The 18,082-nt window shown below is 43.1% G+C and overlaps 1 protein-coding gene across 1 annotated transcript in view; it reads left to right on the forward strand.

Moving 5' to 3' along the window:
- Positions 1–18,082, forward strand: part of HMGA2 (high mobility group AT-hook 2) — a 145,488-nt gene that overhangs the window by 36,978 nt on the left and 90,428 nt on the right. The gene's annotated exons all lie outside the window — the stretch shown is intronic.

Here is an 18,082-nt window from a genome sequence, read left to right on the forward strand (position 1 = left end):
GTCTTGCTAGGATTATTTCAGGGACATGGGGGCCCTGGCTGGTTCAGTCGGTAGAATGTGCTACTCTTGATCTCGGGGTTGTAAGTTCGAGCCCCATGTTGGGTGTACAGGTTACTTAAAAATAGAAAAATAAAAAAATCTTAAGAAAGGATTACTTCAGGGACACAGTCTAAGATGAAGCTGCCAGGCTGGTGTTGACAACATGGTGGCACGTTCTTTCCACAATTGGAAAGGGTTGTGCCTATTTTGGAGAAATTTCCTCCAAATAAAAAACCAAAATACATGTCTGTGATTGATTTTTTTTTAAAGATCACTTCGGGAAGCAGCGCTTGCTAATTAAAATGGACAAAACAGAGTTTCTTGGGGGGCAAAACTGTTACATGAATGTGTTTTTCATTTTTTAATCTTCTTTTAATTTACGTGAGTCACTGTGGAAGACTGAGTTCAGAAAAGAAACTGGTTTTCTTTTTCTAGATATTGTATTGGTGGCTTCATCTCTTTTCAGGTTAGGTCAACTTCTCTTAAATTGTTAACGACTTTATATGTTTAATTTACTTTATATGTTTAATTTCAATATCATGTATGTCTGTGGTGAACAAAATGATAAACTCTTAACAGAAATTCGGTAAAGGAATATTGCAGCTGTTTTCTAAATAGACTACACTTTAAAACTTAATATAGCACCATATGTGTTTGCAAAAATTGATTTATGCACGAACATGTGCCTCACTCCACAGTGTGACTTTAACATTTAAAGGCTGAAAACAAAAGAATAAGCATTGGATATGTTTACTTTTTTTCTCAGAATCCTGCAACAGATTTACCAAAACACACACACACCACACAACCTCCAACAGCAGAAAAATGGCTCTTTCTCTACCTACTTCTCTCCCTGCTTCCCTCCGCGACAACCAACAGGCTTAAATATTTTAAGCACTTTTACGTTTTTTAATTAAACAGGATTTGAGGAAGAGCTCAGTGTCTCTGAAAGTATATTTAAAATACTGTCTTAGAGCAATTCATCTGCTTGGTTGTACAAAATGGAAACCAGTTGTTAGTCTCTTGTACTCCAGACATTTAAAACGTGGGAAGTGTCAGGGGCTATAAGTATGCCCCCCACCCTGCTGGTCCCCCACCTAAGGGAAAACCCCAGGAAGGAGAAGAATGGGTTTAGAGTTCCAAGTGGAGATGAAGCACTCACGTTCTTTATTGTGTATGTGTGAAGCTTGGGAGGGGGAGCTGAGCTGCAGATAAAGATACGGGGCCACTGGTGGTAGTAATTGAAGCCTTGGCCGTGAATAATGATCTCGAGAGAATGTGGAAAAAGAAAAGTGATGCAGAAAGCAGAGAAGGAAGGGAATCTGGGGACCACTGCACACAAAGGAGATAAAATAGGTTGTCAGCTAACAGCGATGGCATGTGGACCAGTGGTCCTCACTGCATGCTTCTGCGGGCGTCCCAGTAGACTCAGAACCCGGTGTGATTCCTTGCCTCTCTTCATCCATGCTCAGCTCATGAGAATTGGCATGTTCCTTGTTCCTCTGTTGGCTCACGGGACTAAGCTCACCATGGAGGCACACTGTGGACATCTGTCAACCCCAAATCCTGGCAATGCTTTCAGCAACTCAGAGAAAGCAGGGGAATGAAACCAAAGAGAATCCTTTGGGGGTCAGATCATGAACTCCCGTCTGTGACACATCCTCTTCCATCTGGAAAGTTAAGGTTTTTGTTGTCCAATTAGCTTTACAGAAATGAAGTCTTTCTGTGGGTTTCCCGAAACCGTTTAGCCAAAGAGGGCACAAGTGCAAGCCAATGGTGGTGCCTGGTGCCAGCCAATGACTGCACCTTCCTTTCTGAGGTGTGAAGTCCACATCCGTACAGAAGAGTGAAATGACCCCAGTGTGTTTGTGCAGACAGCCTTACCTTCGAGGATTATTAGGTTTCAGAGACAAAAAATAAAGCAAGATGATATCCTTCGCATGGATCAGATGATGAGAAATTGAGTTGTAATTTGGGATTCTTTAACCAGGAAAGGTCTAGAACGTTTTCACCCAAATAGGATGGTAAGAGTCAGGACCAGCCAGGCTCTGTGGCCAGCTGTGTCTCTGACCTACCTGCTAGAGGACTCTATTGTTAGGCTACAGTAGTCGCAACCTCCACATCAAGCAGTACTTGACCCTTTTTGAAGGGGCCGGTGTTTCTGGGTAAGCCAGTGACTCTGCACAGGGTTTGTGTTTGCACCCGCTTTTGGCCAAGCAGTTTTAATAACCCAAGGAAAAAAAAACCAAAAAAACAAAAACAAAAAAACCCAACCTCTATTCTGTAAAGCTAATCGCAAAACAAAACTTTAACTTCTCCAGATGGAAAATGGGATACGCAAATACACTGAAGGCAAGAACATATTGTTTCCTGTGTTGTGGCTCTGCAGCCTTAGAACAGTTGTATGAATATTATGTATGTGCAGTAAACATTTATGACCATATTTAGGTCCAAGCGGCATGTGGGATTTTGCGTTAGTAGTTGCTGATGAGTACCATAAATAGGAATCCTTTATATCTGCGGTATCCATAGTAACTAAGTAGGGCCCATTTCCATTGTGCTTATTAGCTTCCAATCTGCTGGCCATTGCTTAGACCCCGTGGGCTCCAGGAATCCTAATTCATATAACACCCCGGATAGGTGGGTAAGTGCTTTTCAGAAAAGCAAACTCGAGCAAGGGATTTTAAGAGGTTTGAAGAATGCCACCTAGCAGCCACGATGATAATTTTTAACTCACCTGCTAATTTAATTGAGGAGTGTTCTAAAGGCAAAATTACATATTCAGAAGCAGAATTATGATTACTAAGAAAATAATAGCATTTTTCTTGCACCTCTTTGAAATCTTCTATTATGTTATTGGCTCCATTGTTGGCCGTTTTATAGGTGGCACCCATTAACCTTACCTCTGGGAGAGATTGCTGGATTTGCTGCTAGTGTTCATAGTTTTTTTTAACACAAGGAACTATTTAGCATGCTGGAAAAATTATCTAAATTAATGACAGTAACATTAATATGGTACTATTAAACATATCCTCTTTCTTTCTAGAGGATACACTACAAATGATTCTATAGTGTTTACCTTAGACAAACATAGCAGATTTTCTTTTAGTGTGCGCGTGCAATGGTCGCTTGAACACCAGACTAAAATTGTCAGTGGCCTGTATTTCGTGGTTTAGTTAATTGCAACTAGAAATATCATGACCCATTTTTATTCACATCTGCTCTTTTGCACATTAGTGTATTTTTGTTTGATTTCACAAAGGTGAACTTTTTATATTATAGGTTTTACAGGTGGATATGAGAGCACTCTCTAATATTTAAATCTATATGCCCTAAAAATATTACAGCTGTTGCTTTAAGATAATTATTATTATATTAAATTTAAACTTGAATTAGTCCTCAGGCTTTCTAGAGTTTTCAATTTCTTTCAGAATTTTTAAAATTTTTTTTTTCTGAGTTTTCAAATTTGAATGGAACTACATTTGGCATGTGCTAGAGGGGGATTTTTTTTTCCATTTCTCTGTTACCAAGATGGGAAGACATTCGTTCTTAGTCTCTGTGTCCTTGTCTATTTGTCACTAATATGGAAGCTTTCATTACTGGCTGAAATGATGCAGGATCAAAACTCGTGAACTCCAGGGATCACACCAACTATACAATTCCTCTGTGTCCAAGGAGGATAGGCCTGGATAGCCCCTTCTGTTGGAGAGGAAAACAGTTTATAAATGTAGGAGAAAGAATGGAAACTGAGACTTGCCCCCGAGGAGACTTGTGTCGTCACTCACTCGCTGATGTGCATCTCGTCTGTACTACTGCTGGGTGGGTGGGCACTGTGCTAGGTACTGAGATACACTGGTAAGCAGTTCAAAGCCCCTGCTCTCACGGATCGTACATTCTAGAGAGGTATTGTGAACAATCATCTAGTGACTCAAAGGTAAAGGTGGCGATTTCCAACAGTGGTTAACAGTCATGAGTAAAAGCGAACCAAGCTAACGTAATGGAGAGTCTTGGAACGGGGGAGGCTGCCTTCGATCGGACTGTTTGGGTAGGCGTCATGGAAGAGTTGAATTTACAGTCGGGAATGACAAGAAGGAGCCAGCCTTGCAGCTGGTAGATCTGTTGGCCAGCATCAAGAGCAGATGGGAGGAGGGGGTTAGGAGAGGCGAAGGGAGTATTCGACTTTATTTTTATCCCCTGGGTTCTGAAAAACCTGACAAAGCAGAACAGCCAAGGATGTGTTCCAAGTATCAGGAGAGGCAACTAAAAGGCAAGAGCGTTCATTATATCTCTTCTTGTGATACCTGTGTGACTACGTGTAGGCCTCAAGGGGAAATGAATATTACCTCTCCCACCTTAGCCCACCTTAGCCCACCTTTTATTCTTAGTTAAGAAAGCAGCCATTAATGAAAGTAGTCGTCCTTTTTAGTAGTGCTAACTCAGGGGAGAAAAATCACTTAGCTGAGACGTAGCCAACGTGTATCAACACTGCTTGGCCTTGTGCCCTCTTGACCCATCTGAGTCCAGTTGTTCCTTCTGCTGCTGCTTTCTCTGTAGAAATGGAGGGCGGAGGAGGGGAGGGATGGAGGAGGAGAAATCAGTTCCAGTTTTCTGGTTTCTAAATGCTGCAGAAGAACAGAGTAGAGGAGAAAGCAGAGAATTTCTGAGGAAAGAGGTAGAAGTAGGTGCACGAGACTCCTTAGTTGTGGGTTAAGTTACTGTCTCACGTAATAACTGAAAACGCTGACGCGCTGAGGGGAGGGCCTGCCCCTGTTACCTGGTGCTCCTGAACGTAGTTCATGGCATGGCCTGTGTGACACAGGCACTTGCCCCATTTTCCGTGACGGGCACAAGTCTAGGCCACTGAGGCACTGAATTCTGTTCTCACTTTCGCTCTGTTGAGAAGAGCTTTGCTTTTGGACACAAAGGCAGCATGAAAATCTGGAGACCTTGTCAAGAAGGGGAACCCCCAGGAACTTAATCTGTGCTGGGGAGAGCCAGGACCCCGCACAGTTGGAATGGCATCTGAGCAGGAGGCGTCGGAATTGGCCGACGGGCCCGGCCTGAGTGAGTGAGCATTCTGTGTAAGCAAAGAACTAATTACTGTGAAAGGACACAAAGGAAAGAGAAAACCCAAACCCTCTCCTCATGATACTGACAAATCAGTTGGACTGAGCACACAGGAACCCACTAAGGAGCGCTTCTGCCAAGTTCCGATTGTGTAAAAGTGGAGGATATGAGTCTGGTGGGGCACCCGGAGTTGAGGCCGGAGCCATTGGTCAGGACCGTAAGGCCGCCTCCCACAGGGAGGGGTTTTGAAGGAAGTGAGGAAAAGCTCTGAATCCGGACACGTAAAATATGTTACCTGAGCAAGACTGAGGGCAGCCGGAGGGCGAGGATGGAGCTTCTCTGCCTGACACACTCCCTGAAGTCCTGTCACCCCGCAGCCATATTTGCCAAAGGCCTGTGCAACAGGCCTTGGGCGCCATGTTGCTAAACCGATGACTCCCACTCCTCCACCAGCCACAGCGCAGAATGCAGACGGAGGTCACAGGCGCCTGCCCACCTGTCCCTTTGTCTTCTGATGTCCTCTCCCTTTCAAGCTCCTTCTCCCTCCACCGTGGCTCACAAAACAATCTCTGCGTCCCAGAAGGAACGAGTATCCAGTAAGCTCCTGCAGCTGGCCTCGGTAAAAGGGGAGAACCTGTTGACCGCCACTGGAAATGGAAGGATCTCTTGTGACAGTAAAGTCTCAGGAGGAAACTAGTAGTTAAATGGCTATGTTCTTTGCATCTGAAGTGTTTTTTTTTTTTTTTTTTTTTTTTTTTTCACTTACGGTGCAGATAAGCGCCTGATCTTGCAGTATCATGTTTCTGACGTCTTTGTTCTGGCTTCATTTCCTTCTTTTTTTCCCCCCCTAAATGCCGTTTTCATTTGTTCTTAGGGCTTAGAACATGTCAAAGAGCTTCTCTGAGCAGTAGGTGGTTTTACAGAGCGCTCAGAGAATGAAAACTAAATGTCATCCTGGAAGCAGTCCACTACGAGCGGGGAGGGGTCGGATTACTTTCCAGTCTTGGCTGCATTTGAACATGAGACAGGAAAGAGAGAACTGAGGCCATGAGTCACCTCATTTGGACCCAAGGCACCATTTACCTTGAATATGGAGAAAAATCGAAGCCAGAGTTTCTTTGCTATTTTCTCCCATGGTTCTCGTCCAGTTCAGTACATCTGAAATGAAGGTTCGTGGAATGGTGATAGGACAGCAAAACCCGGCTGCTTGTTCTCCCTTCTTTTATCACAATCCTCATTAGACCCTATGGAAATGCTAGCACCAATTTTAATAAGTCATCAACTAGGTGATCAGTGGTTTTTATTGGTTACTCTTGATAGAATAATGGAATCCTGGCAATTTGACATTGAAAAGTAAATTAAGAATTTGGGCCCAAACCCCAATTATAGACACTGTAGTGTCGAAAATACTCATGTTGCCCCAAACTGCTAATACATCCTGTACAAGTGAGTCCAATAGATTATCACTGATTTCCCATATCATATATTTTAAGGGATTGGCCTCGGTAAGATGCTATACCTCTTGGTCAAAGATACACAAACCTTTGCAAAAATTTCAGCTGATGGAATAGTTAGCTAAGTTAAGTCCAGGAACTGTTTTCTAAGGATCTGACTCCCTCAACTCAATACCAGATAGACTTTGATTCATTCTTGCTCAGGGTTCCTTAGGCCAATTTACTTTGGATATACATCTTTTGAAATAGGCTTCTACCACTGCCATCATCAAGTATGTACATAAATCAAAGCAATACCACAGAAGGAATATATATATATGGTGGACCAAGAGCAATCCAGAAAGACTGCAGAAATGACTAGGAAATGAAGGTTGCATTTTAGGGACCCTCCCCAGCAGATGATAAAAATGATCATGGCTCTTAAAGTACCACCTGATAGGTTGATGGACCCTCGTGTCTAATCTGACATTGTGGTCCACGGTGCCCTCTTGTTATCTGTCGAGGTCATTGGGGAGAAGTCAAAGAGGGTGCTATCAATAGGGTAACTCGTCAGGGATCATAGGAAACTGCTAGTAAACTACCTTCCTTTGCACCAGCTCTTCCACACAAAGAAGGCTGGAGATTGCTGCTCTCTTTACATATTTAAGAAAGAATGGTCAAGAAGTACAATTCACATTTCAGTCTGGTATTATTTCATCAATGTAGGTAATGTACATGAGGCATCTAACCACAGCCCTGCTTAATAAGGGCTATGGAATAGCCCATTAATATATGACTATATTCATAGTCAGTACTTATTAGACACCTGCCAAATACCAGACACTGTTGTAGAGATAAACCTTCAAAGCACATTTGATTGACATAGTTTTATATATAAAGAAACCAAGTCTAAGAAAATGTAAGTAACTTGCACAGATACACTGTTAGTAATAAAACTGAGTCTGGAACCCACTCCAAAAGCCATGATTTCTCTGCGCCATGTGATCAACCCAATTAGAAACATTACAGAGACCTTACAGTGTTTCAGTCCTTCTCACACTTAGCTTTAGGATTAAAAGCACTGATTATGCTTTGTGAACGTGTAGTGCTCCATATTCCAATTTTATTTAATAAATACTGAGCACTTCGCATAATAGGTTTGTGTGTAAGTAATAAAATATGGTTCTTAGCTTTAAGAACTTATAATCTAAGGGTAGATATGCATACATGTGGCACTTCTGTTTACTTTGAACTCCAACTACGAGTCATGAGTTATGCTAGGTGCATTATAAACTTTATTTTACTTTATTATTTAATCCTGAAAAGAGCCTTAGAAGGTTGGTATTTTAGATAGTTTTGCCAAGATGTAAATCATAAAGATCTATGAGGCCTTCCTTCCTTCCAACGAGGTAAAGATGAATGGCACTTCAGCGGAGCCCTTAAGAACGAATAGGATTTTAGTAGAAAAACTGGAAGAAAAATTCCTGGGGAAGACCCTTCCAGCTGCATGAAAAGTAGGAACAAATTAATGGTGGCAGGAAGGTACAGGGTGTATTCAGCTAGTGTTGGTTGGATAGTGCAAATTAGGGCCATTGCTTGGGTCAGAGGTAGCCACAGACAATGAGTCTAAATAGTTAGTGCTAACAGGTCATGCAGGCCATGCATGGCATGCCTGAGATCGGGCATCCTAGGAAACGAGAAGCTACTAAGGATTTCCAAGTAAGAGAATGATCAGATTTGATTTGATTTAGAAAAAAAATGTAGGGTTAGTCAGAGGCCTCTATCATGACCAATGAATTAGGATCATTTATTACAATACTATTCTTCACAACATCAGTTTTGATATAGGTACTTATAATACAGGTGATTAGTACTTTCTTTTTTCTTTTTTTTTTTTAAGATTTTATTTATTCATGAAAGACAGAGAGGCAGAGACACAGGCAGAGGGAGAAGCAGACTCCCTGTGGGGAGCTGATGTGGGACTCGATCCTGGGACCCCAGGATCACGCCCTGGGCCGAAGGCAGATGCTAAACCACTGAGCCACCCGGGCTGCCCCTGATTAGTACTTTCTGAGATGATTTTTGTACTTTCCTAATGCCAGGAGCTGGTAATCAACACATGCTTTGATTAACTTGAAAGGGAAAACATTTACCTCCTTCTGGCAATCGGGTCTAAATATTAGCTGCCTGAGAACTTTCCCTTTAATTTTATGAACTTACATTGAAATTGTACCATTATTCTAGTGCATAAGTCTAATTGTCTCAAACGGGTATAGACATCTGGAAGATAGGGAGCCCATGTTTTTTTGCTTTCTTTACTATTTCCCCTGGTGCTGGAGAAGCCATTGTCATTCAGTGAATGATTAGTGAATGAATGAAGAATTGGATGGATAGCCCCTAGGTCAACTGTAACTCCCACTCTCAGCATCAGGGTGAGTGACCAGCTCAGGGTCATAGGCAGAAGGGCTGTGACACTGCCAAGAATCAGTTCTCTCTAGATTGCCAAATATATCAATTCCACTGTCTCCCCAGATCAGTGTGCTCCATGCCCAGAAATTCTAATTCGCTAAACCCAGTCTGATGGAGGAGGTTGAACTAGATGAGGTTCTTCTAGTGTAGGAGTAGCAAACTGGACCGCAGGCCAAATCCAGCCCACTGCCTGCTTTTGGATGACCCTCTAATCCAAGAGCGGTGTACGCCTTTGTAAATGGTCGAAAAAAATGAAAAAGAATGGTTGTATTTTGTGACATGTGAAAATTACGAGATGCAGATTTCAGCATCCATAAATAAAGTGTTTCTGGGACACAGCCGTGCTTATTGGTCCACGTACTGCCTGTGGCTGCTTCAGTGGCCGTGTTGCGTAGTCGCCACAGAGACCACCTAGCCCACAAAGCCTAAAATATTTACTACCTGGCTCTTTACACAAAAAGTTTGCTGACCATTGCTTGAGTGTGTCTTTCTGGCCCTCTCAACCCATTTATATGAGTTTCTTCCTTGAGTGTGCAAATGGAAAATGAATTTAAGTTCTAGAAACAAGAAAGCCTTAGCTTTACCACAAGATGTTATTTTTTCCCCTTCTCTTGACCATCTTGAATGTTCTGTATCTAGATGCTGCAAGCTAAAGACTAAGGTAGAACAAGTTTTCTCCGTGACTGTATCCTTTTTCCTAAAAGGAATCCTGAAAGGACGTTTACCCTTTAGGTTAGAGCGCTGCATTCCTTTTAGTTCACACGCAGGCTATCAGCTCCACGGAATGATGCCTGATGAGGGTCTTAGGATCTCTTAAGACTCCTTTCCAGTTTGGATTCCGCCCAAGTCTCATCCAGGTAGTTTTTCCCAGAAAGGCTCAGAATAGTTCAGTAACCTTGACTGTGAACCATATATTTAACCTCTCTGATGTGTTAACATCACCCTTCCCTCCATGTGCCTTCTGTGCACTGCAGCTCTGGGTTTTGCAACGTGATCTCGCTTTCTTGGGTTGAAAGGTCTTTAGGCATATGGGACGCCAGGGTGGCTCAGTGGTTGAGCATCTGCCTTCTGCTCGGGGTGTGATCCTGGGGTTCCAGGATCGAGTCCCACATCGGGCTCTCCACAGGGAGCCTGCTTCTCCCTCTGCCTGTGTCTCTGCCTCTCTCTCTGTGTCTCTCATGAATAAATAAATAAAATCTTAAAAAAAAATTTTTTTTAAAGGTCTTTGGGCATAGCAAGAGGACCTGTCTTTTAGAGCCTGCAGCTATTCTGAAATGGCAGGGAGGCAAGAGGATGGGAAGTGAAAAGGACTCCCGGCCTCCTACCCCCCCACTCGGCTGAGTGCAATGTGATCTGCCTTCCACCCCCTTCATCGCATGGACCGTATTCATAATAAGGTCACCGATGACCACCTAACTGCAAAATCCAAGGGGTGCTCCTCAGTCTTCATCCCCATGGCTGTTCTGAACTAGTGGATGCAGTGGCCAAGCCTCTCTGTTTCAAGCTCTCCCTCTTTGGATCCCAGAGTGAAGCTGTTTTCCTGATGTTGCTTCTCTGCTCTGGAAGCTCCTTGTATCTGGTAGGCTCTTCTCTTTCTACCTGCCCATCACATGTTGCTCATCTCTGGGGGGAGAACTGAGGCCCTCTTGATTTTTCATTCCACACATCCCTTCTGAGTATGCCCGGTGACATCTGGGCTTCCTCCCACCTTTCACTGACTGTCCTCTCCGCTCACTTGAGAGTGCTCTGGTTCACCCGGTCATCCCGAATTCCCTTCTTTCTCCATTTTCAGCACTCACCGAGTCCTGTCATTTATTGCTCCATATGTTTTGAGTTTTCTTTTCCTCCGTTCCACTGCTGTTTCTCTGAACAGGGGCTCATCATCCCTCACTTGAGCTCTTTGCACCAGTCTCCTAGTTTCTTGACCCTTCCTCCAGCCCACCCGTTATATTACTGGGGGTGCTGTCTTCGAGACAGAAAGCTCATCACTCTCCTGCCAGAAGTCTTCAGCGGCTACCATTCACTCAAGGGACGAAGCCCTCATTTCTTATGGGGATTATAGCATGAGCTGGAGTTTCTCATTTTGCCTCCTACCATCCACCCCAGTTGTGGTTTGCACTTCATTAGTACAGAAAGACCTTTTTTTTCCCCCCTGAAAGCTACATTGGTTATTTCCCACCTACCTCTGCTCTGATTCTCTGATTGTCCTATTCTTTTTTTTTTTTTTTTTTGGTATTTATTTATTTATTTATTTATTTATTTATTTATTTATAGCATGAGCAGGGGAGGGGCCAAGGGAGGGGGAGACAGAGAATCTCAAGCAGACTCTGTACCTGGCATGGAGCCCAACATGGGGCTTGAGCTCATGACCCTGAGATCATGACCTGAGCCAAAACCAAGAGTCAGAAGCTTAACTGACTGAACCACCAGGCTACCCCTCTGATGGTCCTCTTCTTTATCTTTGTCTCCATCTGAACAAATCTCAATGCCTCTCCCAAGCCCCAGTTCAAATATAGTATTCCCCTCCTGAAACTAATTACCATCTTGTCTTTGCCATCGTGGGAGTTTGAAAACACCTTCAAGAGAGGACATTCACAGCACGTTGTACTTGTTTGCTTGCGTGTCTAACGCACAGTGGACTACGTCTCCTCCCTCCTTGTATTTTCAGTGCACAGCACAGTGTCGATCTTATAAAGCATAGCCAAGGAATGACCGTGCCCAAGCTGTGTGTCTACCTACACCGTGATCCCTCTAGATTCTGTTTCCAGGCATGTTAGAAATGAATGGTGAAACCCAACAGGGCAGCCGGCAGCGGAAGAGGTTTATTTCCTTCTCTCACTATTTTACTTATATTGAATCAAGGCTAAGTATATGTAGCTATATATAGTCAGTCACAAAATGAGGCATAGTATTTATTGATAGAACAGAATGGAAGAGGAGAGACTTCCAATGTCACTATTAGTGAGTCACATGTATTAGAGATTTCCCATAATACAAAGACAGCTTGGTAGAAAGTTAGTGTGTTGCTAGCCATATAAAGAATATAAATAAGGGTACCTGGGTGGCTTAGTTGGTTAAGTGTCTGTCTTTGACCCTTAAGTGTCTGATCATGATCAGATCATGATCCCAGGGTCCTGAGGTTGAGCCCAGCGTTGGCCTCCTTGCTCTGCAGGGAGTGTGCTTCTCCCTCTCCCTTCCTACCTCTGCATGTGCTCTCACTCAATCTGTCTCTCTCTCAGATGATTAAATAAAACCCTTAAAAAAAAGAATATATACGTGTAATATGAAGCATATATATATATACACACATATATAACCATTATCACATTAGTCTGAGTATATTTAATTACATTTATCCACAGAAAATTACTATAAATCCAATAATAAAGACATAGGACTGAAGAGTGCACCCATGGGGTTTACCGTATAGTTCCTGCCTTGTAGAATTCAAAATCCCACACATAAAAAGAAGCCAATGTACGTAACAAGATAGGGTAGTTTGAGGTAGGTCAGTTACAAAAGGCAAGTGAGCTTCCATTTTGTATCTCTCTATACCCTAGCTCTTTCTGCACACACACAGGTATTTGCTCTGCGAATGACATGACAGTGGGACAGAGCCCAATTTGCAAGGATTTTTACGTTGCTTTTCCTTCCCCGTATGCATTAAACTGGAGTTGGGTCTTGGTCTATGTTTATTGACACACACTAGTTGTGAATAAGAGTAAGAATTGATCCTTGATACTTTCATAGATCTCATTTATTACCTATGAAGATAAAGCACACTTTTATTTTGCAAATTTAAAGTTGAAATTAATAAATATGTAATTTAAATAATCAATGCACATAAAATATGTAAGTAATAAATACGTAAATAGGAACACAATACAGTTACGTAAAGTCTGCTACTTAGTTGAAAGCTTTGTCAGTTTTGCTGAGACACATTGGGTAAAAATGTAGATAAAAGTCTTTAATGACATGGGTAAATACTCGGAATTTTTAATTTAATTTAATTTATTTATTTGAGAGAGGGAGTCCGCGAGAGAGAGCATGAGCAGGAGCGGGGCAGAGGAGGAGAGGGAAAAGCAGACTCCCTCGCTGAGCAGGTCACCTGATGCGGGGCTCCATCCCAGGACCCTGCGATCATGACCTGAGCCGACAGACTGAGCACCCAGGTACCCCTGAGGCAACTTTGAACATCATCATTTCAGTGGGGACAAATTGCTTGCATACAACAAAGCCTATGTTTCCAGTAGGAAAGAAACCATCTGAAGATGCGGTTCCCACTAACAGTTGTTATAGAATTTTTTCTAGAAGTTGAGTGATTCCAGAGGCCTCGCAGGCTCTGTTGGGAGTGGAGTACAGGTGACCTATGAACACTTGTTCTGTGGGCCAATTCATAACTTGCATCAGGCTGCCCAGATTTACCCATGGAAATCCCTAAAGGTTTAGCAAGCTATTTCTCTTTTTAACAAAAGAGTAGATGTTCGTGGTTCTAATTCGTCTGTTTTTCTGTGTCTATACATGAAGGTTAATATGTTCACAAGTATGCTTTAAACCTTTATAAGATCTTAAATGGTCATCCCCAGTGTCCTCTTCTTTTGGCTTTTTCCAATTTGGAGTTCCATCTCAGGAAAATAGAGTCACATTTTGAGGCAGGTATAGCGCTTTCTACAAGTTATTCCAATGCAAGAAAATCAGAATTTCACAGATCTGCATGTACTTACCCTATCTTTTCAGTTTTTTTAATTCAGCCAGAAAGTCTGTATTCCCCAGGTAACACTATTTTGTTAGTGTTTACTAGCTAATTATTATATAATTACTATATAGCTTGATACTGTGGCCGTAGGGAGTTTTATTTTGTTGTAATCCAAAATCATGCATGTGTAAAAATAAAAAGAAATGTTTATGTCTAAAGAGAGTTAATGGAACAGATAGTTCTTCCAAAGTAGTGCCCTATTGAATTTTTTTAAAAAAGATCATATTTGTTCATGAGAGACACAGAGAGAGGCAGAGACACAGGTAGAGGGAGAAGCGGGCTCCCTGCAGGGAGCCCGATGTAGGACTTGATCCCAGGACCTGGGGATCATGCCCTGAGCCAAAAGGAGATGCTCAACCGCTGAGCCACCCAGGTGTCCCCAAATTGAACTTCTTTTTTTGTCTATTCTCATCTGAGAAGAGACACTGACAGTGACTCAGTACATACTTTCTTTGGTTGTCTTATTGGCAGTAATTCCAGATGTACTTCATTTACTTGAATAGCTGTGCTCTTGAATGAGTAAATGATATTATTCAAAGTTGACCGTTTTACACACAGTAGAACTCGTCACTCATAATAACCTTAGCATATTCTTTCAGAGATCATACTGTACTGCAAAGAATCCCTTATCTGAACTCTCATAGATTCAGATGGTCTTTAGTACCAATATTTACATCAACTCTAAGTCAACTTCGTATGAGTTTGAGCTACCAATTTTGGTGTATGTTACTTTCTTTTTAAGAATTTGCCGTTTCTTTGGATTAATTTTACTGTCATCAGAGAGTAGAGTTGTCAGCTGAGAATAAGTTCATCTCTGCTGCTCCAGCTATTTTTAGAATCTTTGATTTAAAAAAAAAAGAAAAGGGGTGGTTGGAGGGAAGAAACGAGCTTACATTCAGCCCTGCTGACCCTGGTCTCCATTAGCATGGGCACTGGTAAGATGATTCTCTTTTTGTTGTTGCCTCTCATTTTCAACAAAACCATTTCTCTTTGCAAGTTCCTTTTCTCTTAAACTTGGTGTATAAGACTGTAGCAGCTTTAAATCAGTCTGTCATATGAACACCTCCTTACAAATGATTTGCTTAGCTGTTCTGGTCTGTTATAAGTATGTGTTTAGGGCACTTTTTCAAAAATAGTAGTTCCGTATTATGCTTTTCACAGGATAGGGTCTAAGTTACTGCAAAATTAGTCAGTCATTTGTATTTAAAAGTTTTCTAGAGATTTTTTGCATTCACAGCTTACAGTGAGTACTCACTCCCAAATTGTGGCTTAAGGTATAAATCAAATACATTAAAACACTGACAGAGAATATCTTATTTGGTGGTCCTATACTTGTCTGTAAATTACTTTGCCTAAGGCAGTGTTAAATACCCCCAATTGCCTCCTAATTTTAGTATGTACCCTACACATCCGGTGTTTCTTTGAAGAAAGCCACATACTAAGTAAGAACCCAGAAAGGACTTCTCGATTGGTAGTTCTGTTTCTCTTTGTATCACGTGTGAGGCAGGCAAAACAGTTTCTGGCACCCCATTTTTGAAAACCTTAACATCATTTCACCACCAAAGCCTAAACCTCCTCAATCAAAGAACAAATACTTTGCCATTTATAAACCTTTGAAATTAGGATTTTAGGCAGATGTTTCCAGATAGCCTTCAAAAAAGCCACATCAACACCAGTCCCTAAAGCGTGTTCCATTACATAGTGCTCCACCGGGTATGAGCACTATTTGCCACAGAAAGAAAAGAACTTAACTCTTGAGCAGGTGGACTTGGGCAAGGGGGCCGGAGGAGGATGGCTGTGGGGGGACGGAGGGCGGGAGCATACTTGAGGGTATGAGGAGCTGGCACTCCAGGCTCCAGGTTTGCAGGGCTCATTCTTTGCAGCTCTGGCTTGTGAAGTGATTTATGGGGGCTGCAGCCTGCGGGCCATACATCACCGTCCTGGTTGGCTTTGTTGACACCTTGTCACATTCTTGTGGGCTTGAGGAATTCATTGTTCTTGTTTGAAATGATAAGAAAGAAAAGAGAAAGAAAGAGGAAAAGAAAAAGAAAGAAAGAAAGAAAGAAAGAAAGAAAGAAAGAAAGAAGAAGAAAGAAAGAAAGAAAGAAAGAAAGAAAGAAAGAAAGAAAGAAAGAAAGAAAAAGAGAGAAAGAAAAGGAAGGGGAAAGAAAAAAGGAAGGGGAAAGAAAGAAAAGAAAAGAAAAAAGAAAAGAAAAGAAAGAGAAGGGAGAAGAAAGATGTTCCCACTGAGACCTTGGGGAAGGCCAAGGGGGGGTGATGTGGCCGTGGACCAGCGGCTGCACTTTCCAAGCAATGCAGCCTCTGAGCCGGGCACCTACTTGAGTTGCTGGGAAGCTTGGCCCTTGGGTTCTCGGGGAGCCGTTCTGCGGGGTTCTGCGAGGCCCGTGGAAGTTGTTTTCTGGTTGCAGAGTGTTTCTTTTTGTCGAGATGGTGCTGCGGAGAGGGCTTTGAGAGGAGTAAAGAAGAAGGGAGTTGTCCTTCGAGAAGGGAGAGACCGAGTGGCTGAAAGGAGGCTCCAGGGGGAGGTAAAGTGAGCCTGGTCACTGGGGGAATGTAAAACACACGGTGGCTTTTGATGTGAGCCCGTCTCTTCGAAGTTCGCCCTTTGCACAGCGTGCCTGTCGGGCAGGGTGCCATCTCCCTCTCCCCTTTGATGTGCAGTGCTCTCTGCCTCGCTTAGCATCTTGGCAGCCCGCACGGGGGACCTGGCATCCGAGCCCCGCACTTGAAGGCGGTAAGAAGTCTCCGAATGGGAGCTCATCGAGCCACTAGTAAAAAGATGGTGTGAGGGATACAGAGGGCATCCCCCCGAGTTCAGCGAGGCGAGTGAGCACTCCGCTTGCTTTGGTTGCGTTCGGACTAGATGGCTTCAGAATAGTCTCTCTGAAATCTCTTAGGTTAAAAACAATAATAGTTGATTAAACTCCTTTTAATGCAAGAAAAGTCACAGGCCAGATCATACACAATCCACGTCGTGGGATTGCAAACGCTCCTACTTCCTTTGTGCAAATATATATTTCTCTTTGAGAGCAGCTTAGCACGAACATAGTCCATTCCCCCGTATTCTCTGTCATCAGCTTTTGTGCATTGGAAGGAGAAGAACCCATTCACACCCCAGCCAAGGGCTGGGTGTTGGGGAGTTTCTGCATTTTTGTGTCGTTCCGTTAACAAGGTCATGTGTAATGTCGTAAATCACTTCACCTGGAAGCGCCATTCACACATCCCCACTACAAACCTCATCTTGAACTCGAGCCACAGAAAGCTGTTTTCAAGTTTCTCAAAATTGGCTCTCGGCAGCCACGTCTCCTATAGGATGCATATGTGCAAACTGCTCCTTGCACTTGATCTACCAAGCAGCTCCTCCGCTGCAAACGAGGGGTGCTTGAAGAACTGCCGAGGTAGGTGGCCTGACATTGAGATTCAGGAGCTGACATTGTGACAGTGCAGAGTGCAAGGGAAGGTGGCCTCGGAAATGTCTAAGAATTCAATAAGAGTGTGGTGAAAATGAGAAACTACCTTGGGAAAGCATATGCTTTCTCTTTTGTGTCGTCTGTCTTGCTCCACGGTGCTGCTGGGACTAACATTTCAGTGTCTCGGGATACGCACTCCTATCAATAGTGACCTCCCAACTTCCAGCACCTATCCAGCTTTTCAAATCGCCAAGCCCAGTTTCCCCAGTTTGTTTGCAACTCTGATGAGCCTGCCAGGTCTGCCTTGGCCATTTTCTTAGCTTGGAAGCTACTCTGGTTTCCAGAATTAAGTTTATTGACAGTGTTTCACTGCTCTCTGCTGGAGAAGCCCAAAGCTAAGCCAGGCTCCTAGGGCTCCAGCCACTTGCAAGGAACGCAGGTGAGGTGGCTCAGCTGATCCACTCCCAGCCTCTGAAATGAAACCCTGTGTTGACAGGACGCATTCACGCTTGGTTGTGCACGCTAGAGACAGGTTTCTCAGAGAGGAGGCTGGTTGAGATGAAAACGGAGCACTTCCAAACTCCACAATTTTCCTCCTTCAAATGTTGTCCTCTAGAAAGCTCTCCCAGCCGCAGTGCGCAGAGGCTGGACTGTTCCCCAGGTCAGCTGCTGGCCTTCCACTTTTGACACCCAGATACACACTTAATTCTGTTCTACACATCAGAGACAAAGATCCCCACCCACGATAGGGAAGGAGATAAAGCCCTTTAGACCAACTTTTATATGCATTTTTTCCCTAAACTTCCTTAGTAGGTGACTGACTGGAGAAAAGAGCATTTTTAAACAGGGAAGAACATTTTCAACTAAGCCGCGAGTGTATTAGGACA

Source organism: Canis lupus, chromosome 10 (genome assembly GCF_003254725.2).
Source record: "Canis lupus dingo isolate Sandy chromosome 10, ASM325472v2, whole genome shotgun sequence".
Classification (NCBI taxonomy): Eukaryota; Metazoa; Chordata; class Mammalia; order Carnivora; family Canidae; genus Canis; species Canis lupus.